General features: G+C 48.1%; 1 protein-coding gene and 1 long non-coding RNA gene across 12 annotated transcripts in view; one reads left to right on the forward strand and one right to left on the reverse strand.

Annotated features, from left to right (window-relative positions):
• Positions 1-132: 132 nt before the first annotated feature.
• LOC140395682 (uncharacterized) lies at positions 133-20,799 on the reverse strand. 2 transcript variants are annotated; one of them, XR_011936275.1, is made up of 3 exons: positions 20,536-20,799; positions 10,866-11,822; positions 133-521 (listed from the first exon to the last, which is right to left on the reverse strand). It is a non-coding gene; the product is annotated as an uncharacterized lncRNA (long non-coding RNA). The 2 variants fall into 2 exon arrangements; XR_011936274.1 differs by having other exon boundaries at positions 20,357-20,799.
• Positions 20,800-20,806: 7 nt separating this feature from the next.
• Positions 20,807-26,758, forward strand: part of cep112 (centrosomal protein 112) — an 804,780-nt gene continuing 798,828 nt past the window's right edge. For 3 of the 10 annotated variants that reach the window (XM_072483746.1, XM_072483747.1, XM_072483749.1), the window contains exon 1: positions 20,822-21,149. The gene's annotated coding sequence lies outside the window, so the exon portion shown is untranslated. Of the gene's footprint in view, positions 21,150-26,758 lie in introns of all 10 variants that reach the window. The other 7 variants (XR_011936273.1, XM_072483740.1, XM_072483744.1 and 4 more) reach the window with 5 other exon arrangements.

A 26,758-nucleotide genomic window follows, 5' to 3' on the forward strand; every position in this document is an offset into this window, starting at 1 on the left:
ATTTGCCCTCCGTTTCCCTTGGTGTGTTCCCCCCCCATCTTCCTGTCTTTCTTCTCTCCCTCCCCCTGTCCACCCCACCCCACCTTCCTGTCTTTCTTCTCTCCCTCCCCCTGTCCACCCCACCCCCCCCCCGCATGTCTTCCCCCTTTCCTCTCTTTGTTTCATTGTCTGTTTTAGCTATTGGTTGCTGGTTATGAACAGGTCTTGGAACATGTTGGCGAACAGCCTCCACGTGCTGTGGAAGCCTTCCTTCAATTCTCTGTTAGCATATTTTATTTACTCCAGTTTGAGAAGTTCTGCCAGGGACGGACAGCCAGTTTGCAACTTTGGGTGGCGCTGATTGCCAATTGGCCAGGAGTCTCTGGCGGGCGATCAGGGAGGCAAAGGAGAGGGCATCTGCCCCTCTCCCCATGAAGAGCTCCGTCTGTTCTGATACCCCGAAGATCACCACCAACGGGAAGGCTCCACCCTCAAATATGTTTTTCATCCTGGGATCGCCAAGGAGCATAAATACAGTGCACCTGTGGAGAAAACATCATAAAATAACCAGAGTGAAAACATGCACAAGGTAACTTTGCAAGCAAGGAGCAGGTGTCAAATCCGAGGAAACTAAGACTGTGATAAAGGGTAAGCATTGAGGTAAGATTTAAGATAAGAAACTTAAAAACAGGTAAAAAAGTGAAGGGTTAAAATCTTCTGACTTTTGCAAATCTTAAATTTATTGCTGTTAAAGTTAGTAGTCTAATAAATAAAGGCATGCCAGGGCACCTCAGTCTTATCAAATGCACATTCTGTGCCTTGAGAGAGCTCCAGGATGCTTCTTGTATCCTGGGAACCCAAATATTCAGGAAATGTTGTCAGTTGCAGGAACTCAAACTCTGGGTTTCAGAACTTGAGCAATAGTTGGCATCACTGTGGTGCATCCGTGAGACTGAGCTACAAGGAGCTGCAATTCAAGAGTGTGACCACTACACAGACAAGGAGGTCCAGGTCAGTAGGGCAGGAGTCTCCAGAATGCATTTTCTTCTCCAATGAGTATTCAATTCCGATTACTGGTGAGGGTTATGATTTTCCTGGGAAGTACAGACATAGCAAAGACCAATTGGGAAACCAATAATGATTGGGTACAATAGTTAGGTGTTCCTGTGGCTGCAGATGGTACATTGCCTCCCTGATGCCAGGGTCCAAGATGGCACTGTGCAGCTGCACATTCTGAAGGGGGATGGTGAACAGCAAGAGGTTGTATATATGGGGGTCAAAAGAAAGATGAAGTCCTGTAGACACTGCGCTACTGGACATATTATTTAAGACACCAACTACAAGGAAAAATATTGAAGAACAAATTTGCAGGGAAATTAGAGAACTACTAGAACTACGAATCACTGATAAAGGGGGACATCAATTATCCTAACATAGACTAGAGTGTAAAGGGAGGCGAGGAGGGATAATTTCTGTGTGTTCAGGAGAACTTTCTTGATCAGTATTGGTACGCAACCCTGGTCAAGTTTGCGGTCAATTCCAGCACCACCACCCCCCCCTCGGGGTCAGCCATATTCGCCATGTGAGTGTGTCCCTGCTCTCTAGCGCCTCCCTATGTTTGGGGGCCATTTAAGATGGCTGTCGTTGGTTCCTTTGTTCCAACAGTCACTGTGTGCGACATGTTGCAAGCGTTCTACACCCCCCACCCCCCCTCATTCCCCTCCCCTCCTGCCAGGCGCACCCTCCCTTTTGGGAGCTGCGCTGCCGCTACCCTCTCCACTTCCTGGAGAGTTGTGTGCCAGAGGTAGTTGCAGAGGATCAGGCGGGCTTTATCAAGAGCAGTCAGCTAACATCAGGCGCCTGCTGAACGTGATCATTTAAAACATATATTTTTATTCATGATAAATATACAGACTATCAGAAGAACACATCCCAATAAACAACCACAACCCTCCAACCCCCCTGACACCCCTGCCAAGTCCCACCTTCCCCATTAAAAAATTAAAAAAAAAAAAATTCTCCTTTTTCACATTTTCTCCCACATTTACATCCATCAACAATAAACAATAATCAGCAAGATATGTCAATCCCCATAATAACAACGATCCCATCCACCCACCAACCCCCAAACCTCAGCCCACATGTTTACATAAACAAATGACAAAAAGGAATCCGGGATTACCCGTAGTCGCCCTTAATCTTACACAGCTCCCACCACCCCACCCACCCCCCACCACCCCAGGTCTCCAGCTCCTCCCGTCCACTACCTCTTGTAAAACTCCTCTTCCCAACCTCGGTTCCTTCCCCCCAACTTTCCACCCCGGCTAGACCACTCGGACCCTGTTCTGCCAGGCTCCGATGGCCGCAGCCCCTCCCCCCACCTCACTCCCGTTCACTGGCCAGCGTGGAGGCCCCCGCCTGGGTCCCTTTCCCACTTGCCCGGCCCTAGGAAAGCCCAAAGATCCCCTTTTAGCACACAAACCCCGCACATATCCACCTACACCCCAAAGAACCCTCATTTCGAGTGAAAGTCCCATCCCTTCCCTTGTCCAAATATATACCACATTGGCTCCTTTAGCCCCTACACCCGCACGCAGTGAAAAAAAAAGAAGAAAATACAGTCATGAGGTTACATCGGCACATGGCCATTCCTCAATTTGTCAGTTCTGCCACAGTCCTTCTGCTTTCGCAAACTCCTCCGCTGCTTCCGCCGTCCCAAAATAAAAGTCCCAGAGCTTGTAAATCACCCTCCGCTTCGCTGGATTTACAATGCCGCACCGCACCATGCTAATGTACAGTGCCCTCTTCACCCGGTTGAAGGCAACCCGCCTCCTTGCCAGCTCCACCGTAAAGTCCTGGTATACACGTACACCAGCTCCAGCCCACTGCACCACCCGCTTCTGCTTGGCCCAGCTCAGGACCTTCTCCTTCACACTGTACCTACGGAAGCACAGAGTCACTGCCCTTGGCAGCTCACTCGCCTTTGGTACAGGCCTCCACGACCGATGAGCCCGATCCAGTTCATATCGGGAGGGGTCCTCCCCCTCCCCCAGTAGTTTTGCCAGCAGCGCAGCAAAATACTCAGTCGGCTTCGGTCCTTCAACTCCTTCGGGCAGCCCCACAATCGTCAAATTCTGTCGCCTGGATCTGTTTTCCAGGTCTTCCATTTTTCCTCGCAGATCCTTGTTAGTATCCATCACCTTCCGCATCTCTTTCCCCATCGAGGCAAGTTGATCACCGTGCTGCAATAACGTCTCCTTCACTTCCTTCAGCGCCTCCCCTTGCTCTCGCACCTCCGCCACTGCGCTCGCCACCTCCGCCCTCACCGGGGAAACCGCCTCCTCCACCAGCACACTCAAAAGCCTCCCTCATCTCCTTCCTCACCGTCTCCATGCATTTCGCAATCTGCGCCAACTGCTTTTCAAATTCCGCAGCCATCACCTTAGTTATTTCTTCAGCCGTAAGCAGTGCGGCCTTCCCTGGTGCTCCAGCCTCCATTTTCCTTGGTGACCCCGCGGTGACCTTTCCACTCCCCGACGGACCTTCAGCTGTTTTTTTTTCCGGCCGTTTTTTTGCTCACCCTTGACATTTTTCTTTGGGTTTTTTTTCCTCCTGTGTCTTCACTGTGCCTCCTCCGTGCCTTCTCCCTGCTTCTGCCGCCTCCGTGGACCCTGGGACCGGGCTTAAAGCCCCGAAAATGCCATTCCCGAACGGGAGCCCTCCATTGTGCGGCCGCCTCCCGCCCGCCGTCACCGGAAGTCCTCCACCTTCCCCATTTTAACCCCCTTCCCCCACCCTTTGCTGACCCATCAAATCTCCTTGAAGAAATCAATGAATGGCTTACACCTCCGGACGAAGCCCACTACCAACCCCCACAGAGTGAACTTAGCCTTCTCCAGCCTCAAGACTTCTACCAGGTCGCTCACCCACACCCCGGCATTCAGCAGTTCCGAAGCTATAAATATACGACACCTTCCCCTCCCCTATTTCGTCCTCTGATAGCAGCTTGTCTTGCCACACCGGAGCTGGCAGTCCCGGAAAGGACGGCACTTCTCTCCCCACGAAATCCTGAACCTGTTGGTACCTAAAACCATTCCCCTTAAGCAACTCATACACTTCCTGCAACCTCGCAAATTAATTTGCCGCTATGAACAAGTCTCTCATGAACGTACTCAATTCCCACCTGCCACCACCCCCTGAACCTCGCATCCAGCCCTGCCGGCGCAAACCTATGGTTGTTGCAGATTGGCGCCCACAACGGCACCCAAAGTACACTGCCCCCACACCTTTAACACCGACACCACCACTGGGCTCACAGAGAATCTGGCTGGTGAGAACAGCAAATGCGCCAACAATAAAGCCCTCAAACACGTCCCCCTACACAAAGTTGCCTCCACCCGCTCCTAAACCGATCTCTCCTCCACAGCTCATTTCCTCACCATCACAATATTTGCCGCCCAAAAAATTTAGCAAATTCGGTAATACCAGGTCTAACCCCCCCCACCCCATTCCAGAAAGGTCTGCCACACCCAGGGGGCCCACAAACCCCTCCCCAGATCAGCCCATTGATTTTCCTAAAAAAGTCTTAGGGACAAAGTTAGGGAGGTTCTAAAACACAAACAGAAACCTCGGCAGCAAGAGGCTGGAGACGGCGTCTTGTGAGGGTACGAGTCTGGAGGCGCTCGCAACAGCGCCGCTGCCGCTCCCTCCAATGAGGTATACCACAAGCCCGGTAGTGGTGGCTACCCTCAAAATCTGGGGGCAGAGGAGGCGGCACAGGGGGGAAGTTGGGGCCTCGGTGTGGACCCCAATACGGGGGAATCACCAGTTTGTCCCAGGGAGAATAGATGGAGGGTTTTCGGGTGGCACAGGGCAGGGATAAGAAGGTTGGGGGACCTGTTTGTGGACGGGAAGTTCGCGAGCCTGGGTGAACTGGAGGAGAAGTATGGGCTCCCCTCGGGGAACACCTTCAGATATTTACGGGTAAGGGCGTTTGCCAGGCGGCAAGTGGTGGAATTCCCACGGCTGCTGTCATGCACAGTACAGGACAGGGTGCTCTTGGGGGGGGGTGGGTTGGAGTGGGGAAGATCTCGGAAACTGACCAGGTGATGCAGGAGGAGGAGGTCTCGGTGGTGGAGTTGAAAGGTAAGTGGGAGGAGGAGTTGGGAGAGGAGATCGAAGAGGGGACGTGGGCAGATGCCCTAGGGAGGGTGAACTCTTCCTCTTCGTACGCGAGGCTTAGCCTCATACAGTTTAAGGTGCTGCACAGGGCACACATGACCGGGACAAGGATGAGCCGGTTCTTTGGGGGAAGAGGACAGGTGTGTTAGGTGCTCAGGGAGCCCAGCAAATCACACCCATCTGTTCTGGGCATGCCCAGTGCTGGAGGAATTTTGGAAGGGCGTAGCGAGGACGGTGTCGGGGGTGGTAGGATCCAGGGTCAGGCCGGGCTGGGGGCTCGCAATATTTGGGGTTGCAGGGGAGCCGGGAGTGCAGGAGGCAAAAGAGGCCGGTATTCTGGCCTTTGCGTCCCTGGTACCCGGCGAAGGATTCTTCTTCAGTGGAGGGATGCGAGGCCCCCAAGCGTGGAATCCTGGATCAATGATATGGCGGGGTTTATTAAATTGGAGAGGGTGTAATTCGCCTTAAGGGGATCGGTACAAGGGTTCTTTAGGCGGTGGCAACCGTTCTTGAACTTCCTGGCAGAACGGTAGACAATGGTCAGCAGCAACCGAGGGGGGGGGGGGGGAGTTCTATTTTATTTTTGTTATTTACCCTGGGGGATCTGAGGGGGTGTATATATTTGCTATGTTTGCTTTGTGTTAACTTGGGGTGTTAATTTATTATTTATGTATCGGGGGGTACGGTGTTTTAATTTGTTCTGTATTTAATTTTACTGGGTTTGTTTTTCATTCTGATGTTGATATTTTGTGAAAACCCTAATAAAAATTATTTGGAAAAAAAAGAAACCTAGGCAGCACCGTCATTTTCACTGTCTGCACCCGTCCAGCCAGCGACAGCGGCAAAACATCTCGCTCTTAAAATCCGCCTTCATCCCCTCCACCAATCGAGCCAAGTTCAATCTATGCAGTTGGGCCCAGCTCCACACCACTTGAATCCCAAGCTCGTCCCCACCACCCTGAACGGCAACTCCGCTAACCTCCTTTCCTGCCCTCTGCAATTTACTAAAAAACAATTTATTAGCGAAACCCTAAGCTCGGCACCCCCCGATCTATTCCTCGATGCCCTAAGCGCCATCTACTGCTAACATTGAGTAACAATATTGGGCGGGACGACCCACACTGCTCTGGGTTCTTATCCTTCTTTAAAATCAGGGGGATGGAAGCCTGCGACAACGTAAGGGGGAGAACCCCCCCTTCCCTCACCTCATTATACGTCCTCACCAGCAGTGGCCCCAGCTCCGCCCCAAACCTTTTATAAAACCCAACTGGGAACCCGAACGGCCCCAGGGCCTTCTCTGCTGGCATTGCACCCATACCATCCATCATCTCACTCAATCCAATCGGGGCACCCAGGCCCTGAACACGCCCCTCCTCCATCTCGGGAAACTCCAACCCATCCAGGTACCACCGAATCTCTCCCCCCCCCCCCCCCCCCCCCCATAGCCCCGAATGACAGTCCTCACCCCCTCATCTGCCAACAGCCCCACATCTAACCTCCATTGTGGCTGTTGGGACTCCCCTGAACCACCCGCAAATCCACCCAGTGCAGCGTGTGGTCAGAAACCACAATCGCCGAAGACCCCGGGTTGGACGCCCCGCCAGCAGCACCTTGTCCAACATGCGGAAATCAATCCGGGAACACACCTGGTGCACATGGGAGAAGTATGAAAACTCCTTCGACCTCCGCCTCCCAAACCTCCACCCATCATCAACCAATGCATGTCCAGGTCCGGAATCTTCCCCAACACCCGCCTCATAAAATGCATGTTGTCTCAATTCGGGGCATAATCATTTACCAGGACTACTGGCACCCCCTCCAGCTTTCCACTGGCCATCACATACCTACCCCCCAGGGTCTGCCACAATGCTCCCCACCTCAAACATCTTGTTAACCAACACTGCCACCCCTCACCCCCACCCCCACATCATCTTCATATCCAGCCCCGGGTGGAACACCAGCCCAACCATCCCTTCCTCAGCCTCGTCCAATCCCCCATTTTCAGGTGTGTCTCTTGTAAAAACATCACGTCCCCCTTCAGATTCCTCAAATGTGTGAACACACACGACCGTTTATCTGGCTCATTCAACCCTTGCACAGTGCACGTGATAAGCCTGGTCAGGGGGCTCCCCATCCCCCTACTCTGCCGATCAGGCCATACACCAGCCCACGCCATGCACCCCTCCAGGCCTACCCTCGATGTCCACCGCCATCTCTCCCTTCCACACCACACCCATGTCAGCAACCCTACCCCCTCCCCAAAAAACAACCCCATCCCCACCTCTTGACAACCCCCCACCTCACTCCTGTTAACTAGCCCGCCGAGCTAGCATGGTGGCCCCCGCCCAAGGCCTCCAACTCCCCCTCACCCAAAGAAAAAACAAAAGACATATTCACCATCGCCACTCCCCAGGAAACCCACCCCATACACTTGACAATAAAAAAAGAGCTCCTCTCCAAAGTTCAATGTTCTCACACTCGTCCCAGTCCATGGTCCCCATAAAGTCCATCGCCTCCTCTGGCAAGCCAAAATAAAACCGGTTTCTGATGAGTCACCCACAAGCGGGCAGGTTACAAAACCCCAAACTTCATTCCCTTCTTGAAGAGGACAGTCATTATCCAGCTGAAACCAGCCGTCCTCTTCGCCAACTCTGCTGCAGGTTCTGGTAGACCTGCAGCTCACTCCCATTCCAGGTGCATTTCCGTCTGTCTCGCCCATTTCAAACTATTTTCTTTGTCCAAGAATCGATGCAGCCGCACCACCATTGCCCTCAGCGACTCCCCCACCTGCGACCTCCTCCTTCGCACCCTGTAGGCCTGATCCACCCTCGAAGGGCTGGCCAAAGGCCCCCCTCCCCCATCAACTTTGCAAGCATCCTCGCGCCATTGCCCTCAAATAAACACCCACATGGGTGGGGCAGGACCAACAAAATCCACCTTCAGTGGGAGCCACCAAATGTGTGAACACTCACTCCATGGCTGCCACCGGAAGTCTGCTGAACGTGATCATGACCTCACCCGGGGGAGAGACACCAGAGGTGATTATCTCTCTAGACACAGAGAAGGCCTTTGACAGGGTTGAATGGAGTTACCTCAGAGGTACTGGAACGGTTTGGGTTCAGGCCAGGGTTCACCTCTTGGGTGAAACTACTGTACAGCGCTCGCATGGCAAGCGTACAGCCAAACGCCACTGGCTCTGGATACTTCCGGCTGCACAGAGGCACGAGGCAGGGATGCCCATTATTCCTGCTGCTATTCGCCCTGACAAATCGAGCCACTGGCAATCAATCACTCTTAGATCAGCGAAGGGGTGGAGAGGCATTCAAAGGGGAGTCAGAAAGCATAGAGTCACACTGTTCGCTGATGACCTGCTCCTCTAAGTCTCGAACCCCCTGGCCAGCATGGGAGGAATAATGGAACTAGTGATGCAGTCAGAACCTTCTCAGGTTAGAAACAGAACCTGAGTAAGAGGAAAATCGGCCCGGTGAACCCACAGGCGGGAGTGGGGGAATCAGAGCTGGGAATGTTGATGTTCAAGCTGGCCCAGACCAAATTCTGACACCTGGGATACAAATAGCCCACAACTGGACATGGATTTCTAAATAGAACTTACAGAGTCTGGTGGAGGAGGTAAAAAGGGACCTACAGAGTTGGGACTCGCTCCTGCTCTTCCTTGGGGGAGCGGGGGGGGGGTGGGGGGGGGGGGGGGGGAAGATTGCAAACGATCAAGATGAAAGTGCTGCCCAGGTTCTTTTTGCTGTTCAGATCCCTCTCGATCTTCATCCCCAAGGCCTTCTTCACCAAAGTTGACAACTAATCGTGACGTTTGTGCCCGAGTCTCCAATTCTACCACTGGGCTGTTACCGTAGAAAGGGTACGGAGATGGATCAAGGAACCGGGGGTGGAATTGATTAAAATGGAGACTTCCTGTACAGGGATGCCCCTCACCAGAGCATAGCCACGGCCGCAGTCCCATCCTCCCCAGCCAGATACTCAAAAAAGCCCAGTGGTAGTGGCCACGTTGAGGACGTGGAACCAATTGTGGCACCACTTCAGTCTGACTGGCTCATCATGGCTCACATCTGTGAAAACCATAGATTCATCCCCAAGACGATGGACGCCTCATTCAGAAGGTAGAGACAGGACAAAGGACACGGATGGTAGGAGACCTACGAAAATGGCAGAGTAGTGACCCTGGGGGAACTCACGGACAAGCTCCAGCACCCAAAAGGGAACAAGCTAAGATACAGACAAATCAAAAACTTCCTTCAAAAAGAGACAATGAGGTTCCCCCAGATACGAGCACACTCGCTATTGGACAGACCTCTGACCGCAGACGAACTAGGGAATGGCAACTGCATGGACATGTACGGATGGACATTAGAAGAGATATGTACACCCTTGCCGAGACACAGGAGAAATCTGGGCAGGAGATGGGGGGGGGGGGGGGGGGGGGGAGAGAAGAGTCTGGATCAAAGCACTACACGGTGAACTCCACCTCCACATGTGCAGGCTGAGCCTGACGCAGCTAAAGTTGGTTCACAGGGCGCACTTAACCAGAACGAGAATGAGCGGATTCTTCCCGGAAGTGGAGGACAAATGTGAACGGTGCCAGGGAGGCCTGGTCAACCACACCCACATGTTCTGGTCTTTCCCTAGCTTGTTGGGTACTGGACAACCTTTTTCCAAGGGTATAGCTGTACCCACTAGTGGCGGTTTTCGGGATATTGGAGCAGCCAGAGTTCTTTATGGGGATAGGGACGGATGTCCTAGCCTTCGCCTTCCTGATCGCCCAAAGACTCCTGATCGGCTGATGATTGGCGGTGCCACCCAAGGCCGCAGACTGGACGTCCGAGAGCAGTTTCTCAAATTGTAGAAAATAAAATATACCATCCGGGATCAGAGGAAGTTTTCCACAATGCATGGAGGATACTTATCAGCGCAAGTGGAAGCAACCACAATGGCGAGACCAAACCATGCCAGGACAGGCGGGCAAAAATGGAATTGGACAATGGTCAGCCTTTAAAAAGATGATTCGGGTACAATCGAAGTACATGTCCATCACAGTGAAAGGTAGGGCAACAAAAGCAGAGCCCCCTGGATGGCAAAAGAAATAGAGAGCATGATAAAGCAGAATAAGTGCACATATGACAAATGTCAAGTTGATAATACAAGTTGAGAACCAGGTTGAATATCGAAAGGTTCAGAGGAAAAGTGAAAAGCAATAATAAAGCAGGAAAATAGAACGAGAATAGATTAGTAGAAAACATAAAAATGAATTTGCAGGTTTTCTGTAAACATACAAAAAGTACACAGGTAGTGAAAGGAGGACTGGACTGATTAAGGATCGAAAAGTGGGTCTACGAATTAAGGTGGAGGGCTGAGGTAGCTAATAAGTACTTTGCATTTGTCTTTCTCAAGGAAGATATAGACAAAGTCACTGTAAAAGAGAAGGCAGTTGAGATGCTAGATCGGCTGGAAATTGATAAAAATTTATCCAGGGATGTATCCTCGGCTGCTAAATGTTAAAATTGCAGAGTTACTGGGCATAATCTTCAATCCTCCTTAGATTCCTCAACACTAGAGAATTGCAAATGTTACACTCTTGTTTAAAAGGGCGTCAGGATAAATCCAGCCATTACAGAACAGCCAAAGATGGGGAAGGTTTCAGAAAGGATAATATGGGTCAAAATTAAGTCACTTACTCATTACAAATACCAATTCCGATCACAAATGAGGTTCAATGGGTTATCCATGTGATAGCATGCTGATCCGTCTGCATGTAGTGCATGTGCATGCACAAAAGTTATTCGGACAAATGTGGGTTAATTAAGAAGAGTCAGCACAGATTTGGGGGTGACACAGTGGTTAGCACTGCTGCCTCACAGCACCAGGGACCCGGATTTGATTCCGACCTTGGGTGACTGTGTGTAGTTTGTATATTCTCGCTGTGTCTGTGGCGTTCCCCAGTGCTCCGTTTTCCTCCCACAGTCCAAAAGGTGTGCAGCATAGGTGGATTAGTCACACTAAAGTGCCCCTTAATTGGAAAAAAAATTAAATTGGGTACTTTAAATTGTTTTAAAAATTCTCTTAGATTAGCGTTGCTGGATTTTCCCATAAACTGAACGATGTCTCTCACAATCAGGAATTTACTTTCACAACATACTATTGAGATATACAATTTCCCTATCGAAATTTAAGATCCCCTTGTTTAAGAATGGGATATTGTGTTCCGTTCATCATCACATACACTTCCCCAATCAGCTGAACATCGAAACGATGAACACTTTGCAAGACTCATTCAATGTATAGCCATTGCTAATTTTTCAGAATAGAGGTAATTTAACAGCAGTGTGATTCCACTGTCAGAATCATACAGTGATAGAGGTAGGAGGAGGCTCCTTGGCCTATTTGCTTGTGTCAGTTTTTCGAAAGAGTTATCTAATCAGTTCCACTCTGATGCTTCTTTTCCTATAGCCCTGCACATCTTTACCCTTCAAGAATTTATCCAGTTCCCTTTTGGAAGTTATTACACGAGTCTTTCAGGTAGGGCAATCGGGCGATCAGATCAACTGATGTCGTAAAAAGTACTTCTTCAGCTCCTATCTGGTTCTTTTCTCTCCAGTTGTTTATTGCATATATTTACTTTCCAAATCGGGTTCCTTTAAAAAAAATAAAAAAATTTATTGAGGTATTTGAAAAAACTTTTATAACAGTAACATAAACAATGACATCAACATGGTAAAATAAACATTCCCCCCCCCCCCCCCCCCCGCCCCAGCCCAATCTACACACACCTCAACCATACAACCACCACCCCCCCCCCCTCGGAATACTGCATCTGCTGACATTTTAATTTTCGCCGAGAAAGCCGACGAACGGCCGCCACCTCCGGGTGAACCCTAACATTGACCCTCTTAAGGCGAACTTTATTTTCTCGAGACTGAGAAACCCAGCCATGTCACTAACCCAGGTCTCTGCACTCGGGGTCTTTGAGTCCCTCCACATTAACAAGATCCGTCTCCAGGCTACCAGGGAGGCAGAGGCCAGGACCTCGGACTCCTTCGCCTTCTGAACTCCCGGATCGTCCGACACTCCAAAGATCGTTACCTCCGGACTCAGCACCACCCGTGTTTTTAGCACCGTGGCCATTTCCTTAGCAAAATCCTGCCAAAACCCTCTCAGCTTCGGGCTTGCCCAAAACATGTGGACATGATTTGCTGGGCTTCCACCTCGCACACCTATCCTCTACTCCGAAGAACTTGCTCATCCTAGCCGCTGTCATGTGCGCGCTGTGGACTACCTTACATTGTATCAGGCTAAGCCTGGCACATGAAGAGGAGGTATCAACCATGCTTAGGGCATCCGCCCATAGACCCGCTTGTCCTCTCACTTGCCCTTAAGCTCCTCCACTGGGGTTTCCTCCGCCTCCGAAAGCTCCTGGTAAATATACTTTCCCCTCTCCCACCCAGGTACTGGAAACGACTTTATCCTGTATCCCCCTTGGCGGCGGCAGCGGAAAGGCCGGCATCTGTTTTCTCAGGAAGTCTCGCACCTGCAAATACCTAAAACCATTCCCTGTTGGCAATTTAAATTTATCCTCCAAAGATTTCAAGCTGGGAAAGCTCCAGTCTATAAATAGATCCCCCATCCTTCTAATTCCTACCATCTACCAACTCCGGAACCCGCCATCTAGCCTACCCGGTACAAACCTAAGGTGATTATAAATCGGGGTCCAAATCATGCTCCCTCCACTCTCTTATGTCTCCTCCATTGCCCCCAGATTCTCAGAGCCGCCACCACCACCACCGGACTTGTGGAGTATCGGGCCGGCGGGAACGGCAGAGGTGCCGTTATCAGTGCTCCCAAACTGGTGTCTTTACATGACGCCGCCTCAATCCGCTCCCACATCGACCCCTCCCCCACCACCCACTTCCTAATCAAGGCTATATTAGCCGTCCAGTAGTACAAAGAACAAAGAACAAAGAAATGTACAGCACAGGAACAGGCCCTTCGGCCCTCCAAGCCCCTGCCGACCATGCTGCCCGACTAAACTACAATCTTCTACACTTCCTGGGTCTGTATCCTTCTATTCCCATCCTATTCATATATTTGTCAAGATGCCCCTTAAATGTCCCTATCGTCCCTGCTTCCACTACCTCCTCCGGTAGCGAGTTCCAGGCACCCACTACCCTCTGCGTAAAAAACTTGCCTCGTACATCTACTCTAAACCTTGCCCCTCTCACCTTAAACCTATGCCCCCTAGTAATTGACCCCTCTACCCTGGGGAAAAGCCTCTGACTATCCACTCTGTCTATGCCCCTCATAATTTTGTAGACCTCTATCAGGTCTCCCCTCAACCTCCTTCGTTCCAGTGAGAACAAACCGAGTTTATTCAATCGCTCCTCATAGCTTATGCCCTCCATACCAGGCAACATTCTGGTAAATCTCTTCTGCACCCTCTCTAAAGCCTCCACATCCTTCTGGTAGTGTGGCGACCAGAATTGAACACTATACTCCAAGTGTGGCCTAACTAAGGTTCTATACAGCTGCAACATGACTTGCCAATTCTTATACTCAATGCCCCGGCCAATGAAGGCAAGCATGCCGTATGCCTTCTTGACTACCTTCTCCACCTGTGTTGCCCCTTTCAATGACCTGTGGACCTGTACTCCTAGATCTCTTTGACTTTCAATACTCTTGAGGGTTCTACCATTCACTGTATATTCCCTACCTGCATTAGACCTTCCAAAATGCATTACCTCACATTTGTCCGGATTAAACTCCATCTGCCATCTCTCCGCCCAAGTCTCCAGACAATCTAAATCCTGCTGTATCCTCAGACAGTCCTCATCGCTATCCGCAATTCCACCAACCTTTGTGTCGTCTGCAAACTTACTAATCAGACCAGTTACATTTTCCTCCAAATCATTTATATACACTACAAAGAGCAAAGGTCCCAGCACTGATCCCTGTGGAACACCACTGGTCACAGCCCTCCAATTAGAAAAGCATCCCTCCATTGCTACTCTCTGCCTTCTATGGCCTAGCCAGTTCTGTATCCACCTTGCCAGCTCACCCCTGATCCCGTGTGACTTCACCTTTTGTACTAGTCTACCATGAGGGACCTTGTCAAAGGCCTTACTGAAGTCCATATAGACAACATCTACTGCCCTACCTGCATCAATCATCTTAGTGACCTCCTCGAAAAACTCTATCAAGTTAGTGAGACACGACCTCCCCTTCACAAAACCGTGCTGCCTCTCACTAATACGTCCATTTGCTTCCAAATGGGAGTAGATCCTGTCTCGAAGAATTCTCTCCAGTAATTTCCCTACCACTGAAGTAAGGCTCACCGGCCTGTAGTTCCCGGGATTATCCTTGCTACCCTTCTTAAACAGAGGAACAACAGTGGCTATTCTCCAGTCCTCCGGGACATCCCCTGAAGACAGCGAGGATCCAAAGATATCTGTCAAGGCCTCAGCAATTTCCTCTCCAGCCTCCTTCAGTATTCTGGGGTAGATCCCATCATGCCCTGGGGACTTATCTACCTTAATATTTTTTAAGACACCCAACACCTCGTCTTTTTGGATCACAATGTGACCCAGGCTATCTACACCCCCTTCTCCAGACTCAACATCTACCAATTCCTTCTCTTTGGTGAATACTGATGCAAAGTATTCATTTAGTACCTCGCCCATTTCCTCTGGCTCCACACATAGATTCCCTTGCCTATCCTTCAGTGGGCCAACCCTTTCCCTGGCTACCCTCTTGCTTTTTATGTACTTGTAAAAAGCCTTGGGATTTTCCTTAACCCTATTTGCCAATGACTTTTCGTGACCCCCTTCTAGCCCTCCTGACTCCTTGCTTAAGTTCCTTCCTACTTTCCTTATATGCCACACAGGCTTCGTCTGTTCCCAGCCTTTTAGCCCTGACAAATGCCTCCTTTTTCTTTTTGACAAGGCCTACAATATCACTTGTCATCCAAGGTTCCCGAAAATTGCCGTATTTATCTTTCTTCCTCACAGGAACATGCCGGTCCTGTATTCCTTTCAACTGCCACTTGAAAGCCTCCCACATGTCAGATGTTGATTTGCCCTCAAACATCCGCCCCCAATCTATGTTCTTCAGTTCCCGCCTAATATTGTTATAATTAGCCTTCCCCCAATTTAGCACATTCATCCTCAGACCACTCTTATCCTTGTCCACCAGTACTTTAAAACTTACTGAATTGTGGTCACTGTTACCGAAATGCTCCCCTACTGAAACATCTACCACCTGGCCGGGCTCATTCCCAATACCAGGTCCAGTACCGCCCCTTTCCTAGTTGGACTGTTTACATATTGTTTTAAGAAGCCCTCCTGGATGCTCCTTACAAACTCCGCCCCGTCTAAGCCCCTGGCACTAAGTGAGTCCCAGTCAATATTGGGGAAGTTGAAGTCTCCCATCACCACAACCCTGTTGTTTTTACTCTTTTCCAAAATCTGTCTACCTATCTGCTCCTCTATCTCCCGCTGGCTGTTGGGAGGCCTGTAGTATACCCCCAACATTGTGACTGCACCCTTCTTATTCCTGATCTCTACCCATATAGCCTCACTGCCCTCTGAGGTGTCCTCTCGCAGTATAGCTGTGATATTCTCCCGAACAAGTAGCGCAACTCCGCCTCCCCTTTTACATCCCCCTCTATCCCGCCTGAAACATCTAAATCCTGGAACGTTTAGCTGCCAATCCTGCCCTTCCCTCAACCAGGTCTCTGTAATGGCAACAACATCATAGTTCCAAGTACTAATCCAAGCTCTAAGTTCATCTGCCTTACCCGTAATGCTCCTTGCATTAAAACATATGCACTTCAGGCCACCAGACCCGCTGTGTTCAGCAACTTCTCCCCGTCTGCTCTGCCTCAGAGCCACACTGTCCCTATTCCCTAGTTCTCCCTCAATGCTCTCACCTTCTGACCTATTGCTCCCGTGCCCACCCCCCTGCCATACTAGTTTAAACCCTCTCGTGTGACACTAGCAAACCTCGCGGCCAGGATATTTATGCCTCTCCGGTTTAGATGCAACCCGTCCTTCTTATACAGGTCACACCTGCCCCGGAAGAGCTCCCAGTGGTCCAGATAACGGAAACCCTCCCTCCTACACCAGCTGTTTAGCCACGTGTTTATCTGCTCTATCTTCCTATTTCTAGCCTCACTGGCACGTGGCACAGGGAGTAATCCCGAGATTACAACCCTCGAGGTCCTGTCTTTTAACTTTCTGCCTAGCTCCCTGAACTCCTGCTGCAGGACCTCATGCCCCTTCCTGCCTATGTCGTTAGTACCAATATGTACAACGACCTCTGCCTGTTTGCCCTCCCCCTTCAGGATTCCCTCTACCCGTTCGGAGACATCCTGGACCCTGGCACCAGGGAGGCAACATACCATCCTGGAGTCTCTTTCACGTTCACAGAAGCGCCTATCTGTGCCCCTGACTATAGAGTCCCCTATTACTATTACTCTTCTGCGCTTTGACCCTCCCTTCTGAACATCAGAGCCAGCCGTGGTGCCACTGCTCTGGCTGCTGCTGTTTTCCCCTGATAGGCTAGCCCCCCCGACAGTATCCAAAGTAATTGCAGAAGTTCGGCAGCGCCAACCCACCCTCCCCCCGACTGCGCTCCAGCAACATTCTCTTCACTCGCAGGGTTTTACCCGCCCACCCAAAGCCCGAAATAATCTTATTCACCCGCTTGAAAAAGGTCTTAGGGATGAAGATGGGTATGCACTGAAAGACACACAGAAATCTGAAATCTGGGAAGGACCTGTACCCTCCCCGCCACTGATAACGGGAGCATGTGCCATCTCTTAAAGTCCCCTTCCATTTGTTCTACCAACCAGGATAGATTACAAGCTAAAGCAAAGGTTCCAACATTCCAACCAATGGCACACAAAGAGAACCTTGATCCAAGGATTACACGAGTTATACTTTTGGGTTTGGTTACAAGAAATTAGCATATACCAAAGGTGTATATTTGTTTCAAAATCATCTATGTCCATTCACAACTAATAATTTGGATTACATGATGTATAACATACAAGTATAACAATCCAATTGCAATTTGGGTACATCTACCTAATTATATCACCAAGCATGTACTTTTCTCTGTTTATTTAATAACTTCCAACAGTGGTATGAAAATAATGTATTTTGACCAGTGATGTATCAACTCCCTTCCCTCTTGTTGTAGTGGACACATGAGTTACAGTTGCAGTGTTCAATTGAATCATGTTTGCGAATTGTGTAAATAAAGTGTTTTCTATAATTTGGTCCTTGACTGTTACCTGTAAACAGTCTGGGCAGATCAACTGTTTCCTCATCACTAGTTTTCTGTCTTTGAGGATTTAGTAGCTTGTGAGATTTTTAACTTGTATGATTTTGAACCCTTCAGCAGAGGTGACATGGCTATGGCACACCAGATAGGACATGTAGTAATGATTGCACTTCAAAATCCAAATAGGAGTGATGGGTGAACTGGATTTGGTGTCCATTAGCATACAGGCAGCAGAGTTCTGGATGATCTCAAATTTATGGGAGGCAAGCTAGGAGTTGGAATACTCAAGTCTAGAGGTACAAATGTATCATAGAATTTACAGTACAGAAGGAGGCCATTCAGTCCATCGACTCTGCACCAGCCCTTGGAAAGAGCACCCAACTTAAGCCCATGCCTCACCACGCTTCCACCCTATCCCCGTAACCCAATAGTCCCACCTAACCTTTTGGACAATCAGATGCAATTTAGCATGGCCAATCCACCTAACCTGCACATCTTCGGACTGTGGGAGGAAACCGGAGCACCCGGAGGAAACCCATGCAGACACGGGGAGAAAGTGCCGGAATTGAACCCAGGATCCTGGAGCTGTGAGGCAGCAGTGCTGGCCACTGTGCCAGATTTCAGATGAGTTGAAGCAGGGGCACAGTTAGGCGATGTTACTGAACAACAATCAAGAGCCAAAATCTAGCTGATGTTTTTCTTGCCCACTTGATTGAGGCCATCAGAACTTGCTCCATTGCTGCTCCAGCTATGATCCACTAACTTAGCACAGGCTTTAATTCAACTTTGGCCTTTTTGGTCTGTGTCTCAGTTCCAGGCTACATACTATTTTATATTGTATGAATCCCTTTATTATCTTATAACCTTGTAGAATGCTCTGCAAACCTTTCTATCACCCAAGTGTGCCTCTTTACTTCCTGCCCCCAAAACCTCTTTACTGTATAAATGGTAAAAAGTAACAGATTTTTTGAGGGTAATAACTGATAAAATACGGTGTAGGATCCAGGCAAGTGACCATGAGGAAGCAATGTTGGATGCGAACAAAAAGGTTTAATACACAACAAATTATACTCACCACTCCCAGAAAGGTCTCCCGCCCCATGACCTACACTTGGGTCGGGGTTTTATGTCCATAGGGATTCCCGGTTAAAGGTTTAGCCCCACCTCCCTCATCGGGGAAGATTGTATTCAGGTGAGGCCATGGGGAAAACCTAATGGTCCAGATCCAGTGACCTCCATTCGGATTATAAGATTGGAAATCTTGCTGGAAAAGTTAGCTTTATACTCTTTTAAAATACACTGATCAATTCTGGAAAAAATCAAAAGAGTTATTACTGGAATTCTAGGAGTGACTAAATGATCTTGTAGGTGGTTCCAATTTAGTCGATGGACACAGTCCTATTGAGGCTACCAGCCTGGCCATCTTGTCTACATAGGAAAGCAATACAAAGGAATATCCTGAGGAAGGCTGCATTGATCCAGTTGACTGCCTTCTTCTCATCATTTAAGGTTATGAAAAGAAACAGAGTTCTTTTTCAAAGGTTAGCATCCAACAGGAAATCAATTCTCAGTCAAATAATTAAAAGTTGATTATTACAAAAGTATTTGATCAGTGTCTGTTTAAAATCAAATGGCTTTTGATCATGAATTCAAGTGGTAATGTAGATCAAAAGTATGAAATCATAGCTCTTTGGGAAGTTAAGTGTGCAAAAGATAAATGCGTTCGACACCCCAAACCAAGGCCCATTTCTGTGCTATAAATTGTACAGACTCTGGGTCTGTACTCGTTGGAGTTTAGAAGGGGGGGGGGGGTCTTATTGAAACTTACAGGATACCGAGAGGCTTGGGGATAGAGTGGATGTGGAGAGGATGTTTCCACTTGTAGGAAAAACTAGGACCCGAGGGTGCAACCTCAGACTAAAGGGACGATTCTTCAAAACAGAGATGAGGAAGAATTTCTTCAGCCAGAGGGTGGTGAATCTGTGGAACTCTTTGCCACAGAAGGCTGTGGAGGCCAAATTACTTAGTGTCTTTAAGACAGAGATAAGTTCTTGATTAATAAGGGGATCAGGGGTTACAGGGAGAAGGCAGGAGATTGGGGATGAGAAATACAACAGCATGATTCAATAGCAGAGCAGACTCGATGGACTGAGGGGCGTAATTCTGCTCCTGTCTTTTGGTCTTATAGTTTTGTGTGCTATTCCATGTGGTGCATAATTTATATAACTTAACTGTTCATGTCAGCTTGGTATGGATGCTGCTCTGCCCAAGACCGCAAGGAAATGACAAAAGGTTGTGAATGTAGCCCAATCCATCATGCAAACCAGCCTCCCATCCAGTGACTCGGTCTACAATTCCCGCTGCCTCAGAAAGGCAGCCAGCATAATTAACGACCCCAGACATACTCTCTTCCACCTTCTTCCTGTCATGATATGCAAACATGCAGCTAATGAACAGATAGAATAGGACACGACCAATGAGCAGTCAGGACACTCAGGGGTGGTATCTCACGACAAAAGGGATGAGGCACTCACACCCCGCCTCTTTTCACAGACCAACATCTACAGAGTGAGACAGGGTGTATCCTCAGCATCACACCCCAGCACGTGGCTTAGAGCAAGGCTGGTTCAGTTAGACGGAGTTACTACATTTAGATTAGCAGAGAGTCGAACTCATTGAGAACTGTGCTAATAGTTCAATAAAACACATTGAACTCACTTCAAAGTCTGGAGCATCTTTTACTCAACGGCATCAAGTGGCAGTTTGTGTTATTCCAAATAACATAACACACCACTTCCGCCAGGAAAAAGATACCAAAGTTTGAGGTCACGAACCAACCGACTCAAGAACAGCTTCTCCCTACTGCCATCAGACTTTCGAATGGACCTACCTCGTATTAAGTTGATCTGTTCTTTACACCTTGCTATAACTGTAACATTATATTCTGCAGTCTCTCCTTCCTTCCCTATGTACGGTATGCATTGTTTGTACAGCATGCAAGAAACAATGCTTTTCACTGTATATTAATACATGTGACAATAAATCAAATTCTCTCAGACGTTGACTTACTAGCTCATTGTCTCTAGAATTCGCATTTGTTTTAACATAAAGCCCTCAAGGAGAAAAATAACATCCCCCAAAAAAAGCCTAGTGTGACAGCAGCAGCCCACAGGCTGGGACCCTGCCCGGGGCGCCGCTGTCCCAGCCTTCCAGGGACGATTCTCGGCCCCGCGGCCTTCGCCCCCGAGAGCCCGCTCACTTGTCGCCATAGCGACGGCCCAGCCGCCGTTGGCGGAAGTGCGTCACCGGGCGGCGGCTTCCGGCCGGCGGGTGAGGGTTTTTGAACGTTGGCGCCGCTCTGGCGCGCGCCGTGAAGCCGGGGCGGTTTGCAGTCCTCGCGCCTCCTCAGCGAGCGGTGCACTGGCTGGCGGCAGCCCAACGACTCACTCCCATCCATCCGGGTGAAAGTGGACGCTGTCATCGATGCTTTGCGCCTTAAAGAGATCGGTACTTTGTTTGATTGATCGCATTTTGACAGCGGGCAGCGCAGGAACTTTGTGTGTGTGTGAGGGGGCAGGCCAGACACTCGCTTCAGGTCGGTGTCCTCACCAAACAATGTCATCTTTTTCTTCTGGTTGTCGCTCCAATCTCGTGTCTGGGTGGGTGATACTATCTTCAGTCTGGTGAGTAGTTTGTGGTCCTGAGGAGGGTCCTCTGGGAATTGTCACAGGACAGTCATGATAATCCAGGGTAATGGCCAGCAATGTTGCTTCGCAGCGCCAGGGTCCCGGGTTCGATTCCCGGCTTGGGTCACTGTGCGGAGTCTGCACGTTCTCCCCGTGTCTGCGTGGGTTTCTTCCGGGCGCTCCGGTTTCCTCCCACAAGTCCCGAAAGACGTGCAGGTTAGGTGAATCGAACATTCTGAATTCTCCCTCTGTGTACCCGAACAGGCACCGGAGTGTGGCGACTAGCGGCTTTTCACAGTAACTTCATTGCAATGTTAATGTAAGCCTGCTTGTGACACTAATAAAGACTTATTATTAACGCTGTGGGGCCAAGGGTCCGCATCCTACCATGGCGGATGGTGCAATTTGAATTCAGTAAAATTCCAATGATCACCATTGCTAATTGTTGTGAAAACCCATTGGGTTTACTGATGTCCCATAGGGAAGGGAATCTGCTGTCCTTATCTGGTCTGGCCTACATGTGACCACAGCGATATCACTCAGACAGCCTGAAATCGCCTAGCTAGGGCAATGAATGCTCATTCAGCCAACACGCCTACATCCCTTGAAGGGATTTAAACAAAAGACTCTCCACTTTGGTCTAATGGATGACTGTCTTTGGTCTAGTGGATGATGACTGTGTAGTGGACGGTTAACTGTCTCCATCATCCACTTGTACAAACGGAAAGGAGACGACCAGTAACAGTCACTCTCGTTTTCTCTCTCTTTTCCCTCGTGTGTGCCGGAGCACATCATAGAATTTACAGTGCAGAAGGAGGCCATTCGGCTCATCAAGTCTGCACTGGCCCTTGGAAAGAGCACCCTACTTAAGCCCACGCTTCCACCCTATCTCCGTAACCTGACCTAACCTTTTGGACACTATGGGACACGCATGGCGACCTAACATGCACATCTTTAGACTGTGGGAGGAAACCGGAGCACCCAGAGGAAACCCACGCAGACACTGGGAGAACTTGCAAACTCCACACAGTAACCCAAGGCCGAAATTGAACCTGCGTCCCTGGAGCTGTGAGGCAGTAATGCTAGCCACTGCTGCCCAAAACTCTGCTTGTGTGTATGTGTGTGTTCCCTGACATCGCAGCAGAGAGTCCACCCTGGCCCCAGCCTCGTGGAGGAATGTTCGTTCCCGACATCCAGGCAGTCAAAGTCCTTGCAGCAACCCAGATGACAACCATGCCAGGAAACGAGGAGGCTGGGCCAACTGTGCTGATCCCAGAGGCCAATGCTGCCCTCCGCCCACCCTATAAAACGTCAAACTCTCTGGGGTGGAGAACTTTGGGTCTGCACGTAGGGGGACAGAGAGGACAGCAATGCCTCTCCAACACACCTGTCACAGTGAGATTCCTCTATGAAGAAGATTGGCAAGTTCCTTTCCACTGACCACCTGAAAGCCTAGAGAGCAATAGTGATGCCCACAATGCTCTACATGTGTGAGACTTGGATGGTGTACCAGCATCATACCAAGAAGCTTAAGCATTTTTCACTTAACTAGATTTTGAAGATCAGATGGTACAACTAAATACTGAGGTGTTCACCTAAGCTGGTATGCCAAGAATCCAACCATATTGAGACAGTCACAACTGAGTTGGTCTGGTCATGTGGCCAGAATGCCAGGCACTCACTCACCCAAGCAAATCTTCTGTGGAGAGCGTGTGTGTGGTATGCATTTTCATGGTGGTCAAAGGAAGTGCTACAAGAATACCCTGAAGACTTTTGATTTTGACTCCGAATCCTGGGAGAAGCTCGCCCAGGATTGCTGCATCTGATGCAACCAAATTAAAAATGGGGTGGTCTCCTTTGTGAGCAGGTGCATATCAGAGGCAGAGAAAAAATGCAAGGAGAGGAAATCCTGAGTCAGCAACTCATCCAAAACTCAACCGTCTGCTGTATCCTGTTTTATTTGCAGCAGAACCTTCGGAGTGCATATTGGCCTCAACAGTCATTTATCTACCCACTGGAACACACCATATAATGAACATGGTTATCTTCACCTTGACGGATGAACAAGAGTGGATGATGGCCGCCTTGGGCCTAGTGAGCGGCAGCCGCCTCGAGCCCGGCGGGCACCAGCTGCCTCAGGTCTAACTACTGTTTGTTCATAACTGGACAGGTTGCGTTTGGGATTGCTGCAGTTTGAATGGGTAAATGTTGAGTTGGGTGTTGCTTGTTTGAGTTTGAAATCTCCACAAACTCCATTTCTGAACCCATCACTGGGAATTTCACAAGAATGTTTTTGATAGTATTGACATTGATCATTTGGTGTGGATTCCTGATTTTACCTTGCATAGGAACAGGAGGAGGCTATCCCTCGCTTGTTTTGCCATTCAGTTAGATCAGATACACCAACTCCATTTACGTGCTATTGCTCCATTAACGTTAATGCGCTTATCTATCACAAATCTATTAATCTCCGTCTTAAAATTTACTTTGTACTTTGTAGTGTAATTCAAACACAATATCTTCTCCTAAGTTCAGCAGTGGACATGTACCTAGTTCCCTAATTAATGATGTGTAGAGTGAAACACATTATCCAAATAGACCAAAAATTATCGGAGAAAGTTTGGGTCGAAAGATTTGCCCAACTAAAGGTATCCAGGATGGTATTTTCGACTCTGGAATTTTAAAATAAAGTTGGTGTATGTTTCACACAATCTCATTTTGTACTTGAAGGAACAAAGACAAAAATTCCACCTCTGCTGATTAATAAATGACATTTTGATATATTAACAATTCGGACGTGAACCTCTGATTATATCTGTTGCAGCAGACAACTTTACAGTTTTATTTTTTAACGACGCTCCCCTCTGCTCTGGTGTTCTTCCAGCACAGCTACCCCTAGGCCAGGAGATTGAATTGAATTGCTGTTCTTTACAGCATTATGTAAAAATCATACGCTCCCCTCTGCTCTGGAGTTCTTCAAGCATAGCTGCCCCCAGGCCAGGAGATTGAATTGAATTGAATTGCTGTTCTTTACAGCATGAAGTAAAAATCATATTATTTCTCAAGAATTGACGAAACTGTTGAATGATTGCATGAAATATGAAAATTCACTGATCCCAAGTTGGACAGTCATTTAATTGAACATGCTACTTTCTCGTGAAGATGAGTAGCAAACTCAACAATGCAATATAAAGGATGTGCAGAGCACTTCCTGACGAAGAGAGGGAATGCTTAATTGAGGACAAAGTTGACCCTGTTGCCATGAACCTGTCTGCAGAGTTTTTTGACATGGATGTTGGCCAAGAAAATTATCCTCAGTCGCCGTGTCTGCGCCGGGACCTTTGGTTTTGCCAGTCTTGTACCTTTGTTTATTTTCCTAGCTTCCTCAGATGTCTACTAGTTTATTTTTCTTAATCTCCTCCGTTCTTTAGCGTCCCTTTGAGAAAGTCACGTGATTATTCCCTAGTGAATTTACAATTAGTTGGGGAGGTCAGGAGGACAATCTGTCTTTTGACTCCATTGGACATTATATCGCTCATTGCGTTAATACATTAGCTGGAGAACGCGACTCTGTTATTTTTCATGTTTTTTTTTTCATTACTTGAGGACATTAGAGTTAGAAATTTAAATACCAGTTCCTGATAATAAGGATGATTTTTGCATTGTGTATATTTGAAGTCTCATTACTAATGTTAATTGTACGAGAGTTTACTCATACTCTAGCACCAAGTATCTTAATTCTTTTGCCAGCAGTCGTAAATTATCCCATTGTTAATAGCCAACTGTTTTTCTGAATCATCTTTTGTACATCAGATTACATTTGTTGGTATTTATAATAGTTACAAAGGCTTTTCTAAAAATACCAAATCTATGTTAAGTATTATTTGCTCTCATTGTATTAACAAAAGGGATGGATATATCTCCGTATACTTATCCAGCAAGGGAATCAGGTGTAATGCACTCATGACTAAGTTGCTTCCTTGTCTATGTGGTTGTTAACTTACAGAATGCTCTGCAAAGTTGGCATCAATATGAAAAGATGTGAAAGAGAATATTGCTGGAAAATAAATGTTTTCCATGCAAGGTTACGTGAATTGAACCGTGCTGCTGGCCTGCCTTAGTCAGCAATTTAGCCATGAGCTAAACAGCCCCTATTCAATGATAATCTACGATTAATCTAGGACAAAGGTTCGGCACAACATCGTGGGCCGAAGGGCCTGTTCTGTGCTGTATTTTCCTATGTTCTATTCCTCCTGTGCCCCTTGCCTCACTGAAGGTGTTAGTCAGGTAAGGGGAGGGGTATGACATTCAAGATTATTGATGCCTATAAAGGAGCCTTTTATTTCTATTAAATCATAGTTCATGAAGATTCACAATGTCAACTTTGAATGCTATTAGGTTCTGGTCTGCTTGAGCAAGAAATCTGGCTAACTGATGTTATCTGTATTGATACTGATTAAAGTTTGTGATAAGAGTTGGGGGAAAAGCACCATACTCGTCTTGAGGATCCTCAGTAGATAACGCTTGTGATAGATTCTGAAAATGAGGTTATTTTAAATGGAGCTAATATCTGGTCATATAACTTTGGTGAATCAGGTATTTTAGATGCTTTATGCTGAATACTGAGAGAACCTTAAAGCTGAAGATACTCACAGATCTGGCAGCATTTGTCACATATCTAGACCATTAACAGTTTCTCTCTCCACAGGTGCTGCCAAGAAATGCTGAGTATTTACAACATTTTCTCTTTTTATTTCTGATTTCCAGAATCTGCAGCACTTTGCTTTTGTAACATTTTCAACCATCTATTTTAGGTTAATTTCTATGTTTTTGGAAAGTATATTTGAATTACTGCCTTTCTCCCTGATTCAACGTAGGGTTTGTCCCCATTATCTTCAGGAATGAGTGTTGGTGATTGCCCATTACAGGAATCACTTTGCTTCTTTCCATGATGAGAAATGTTTACTTATTTTTCTCAGTGGCATGACTGTTCTCATTAACAAAACTTGTATTGTGGCACCATACTTTTCCCACTCTTACTACTCTGATTATTGTGGTTCTGATGGCACCGTTTATTTGGAAGCAAAGAAATTCGCCAAAATTGAGAACCAGTTTTTTTTTTTTAACCTTTTGTTTGAGTTGATTTATACTGGAAATGGGGAGAGGAAAGCAAGTAGAATTAAAATGGCAGATGAGATTTATGTCTGTAAATGTTATAGAACAAGTGCTTTCCTGGCATGTAAGGCTTCAGGTAACTGATTTTAAAAATACAAGTGATTGAATGTTTGTTGAACGTTTTCCGTTTCGGTGAACTTCCAGTCTGAGACTGGCATCTGCTCAGCGAAACAAGCATTCGGTTTGAAAGAAAAAGCGTGACGCAGTGGTTAGCACTGCTGCCTCACGACGTCGAGGACCCGGGTTTGATCCCGGCCCTGGGTCACTTGTCATTGTGGAGTTTGCACATTCTTCCTGTGTCTGGGTTGGTCTCACCCCCCACAACCCAAAGATGTGCAGGGTAGGTGGATTGCCCATGCTAAATTGGCCCATCATAAAAAAACCAAAAAGAGCAATTTTGCATTCATGTATTGCATTTCACACCCACAGGA

The sequence above is a fragment of the Scyliorhinus torazame genome, chromosome 18, assembly GCF_047496885.1.
Source record: "Scyliorhinus torazame isolate Kashiwa2021f chromosome 18, sScyTor2.1, whole genome shotgun sequence".
Taxonomy (NCBI): Eukaryota; Metazoa; Chordata; class Chondrichthyes; order Carcharhiniformes; family Scyliorhinidae; genus Scyliorhinus; species Scyliorhinus torazame.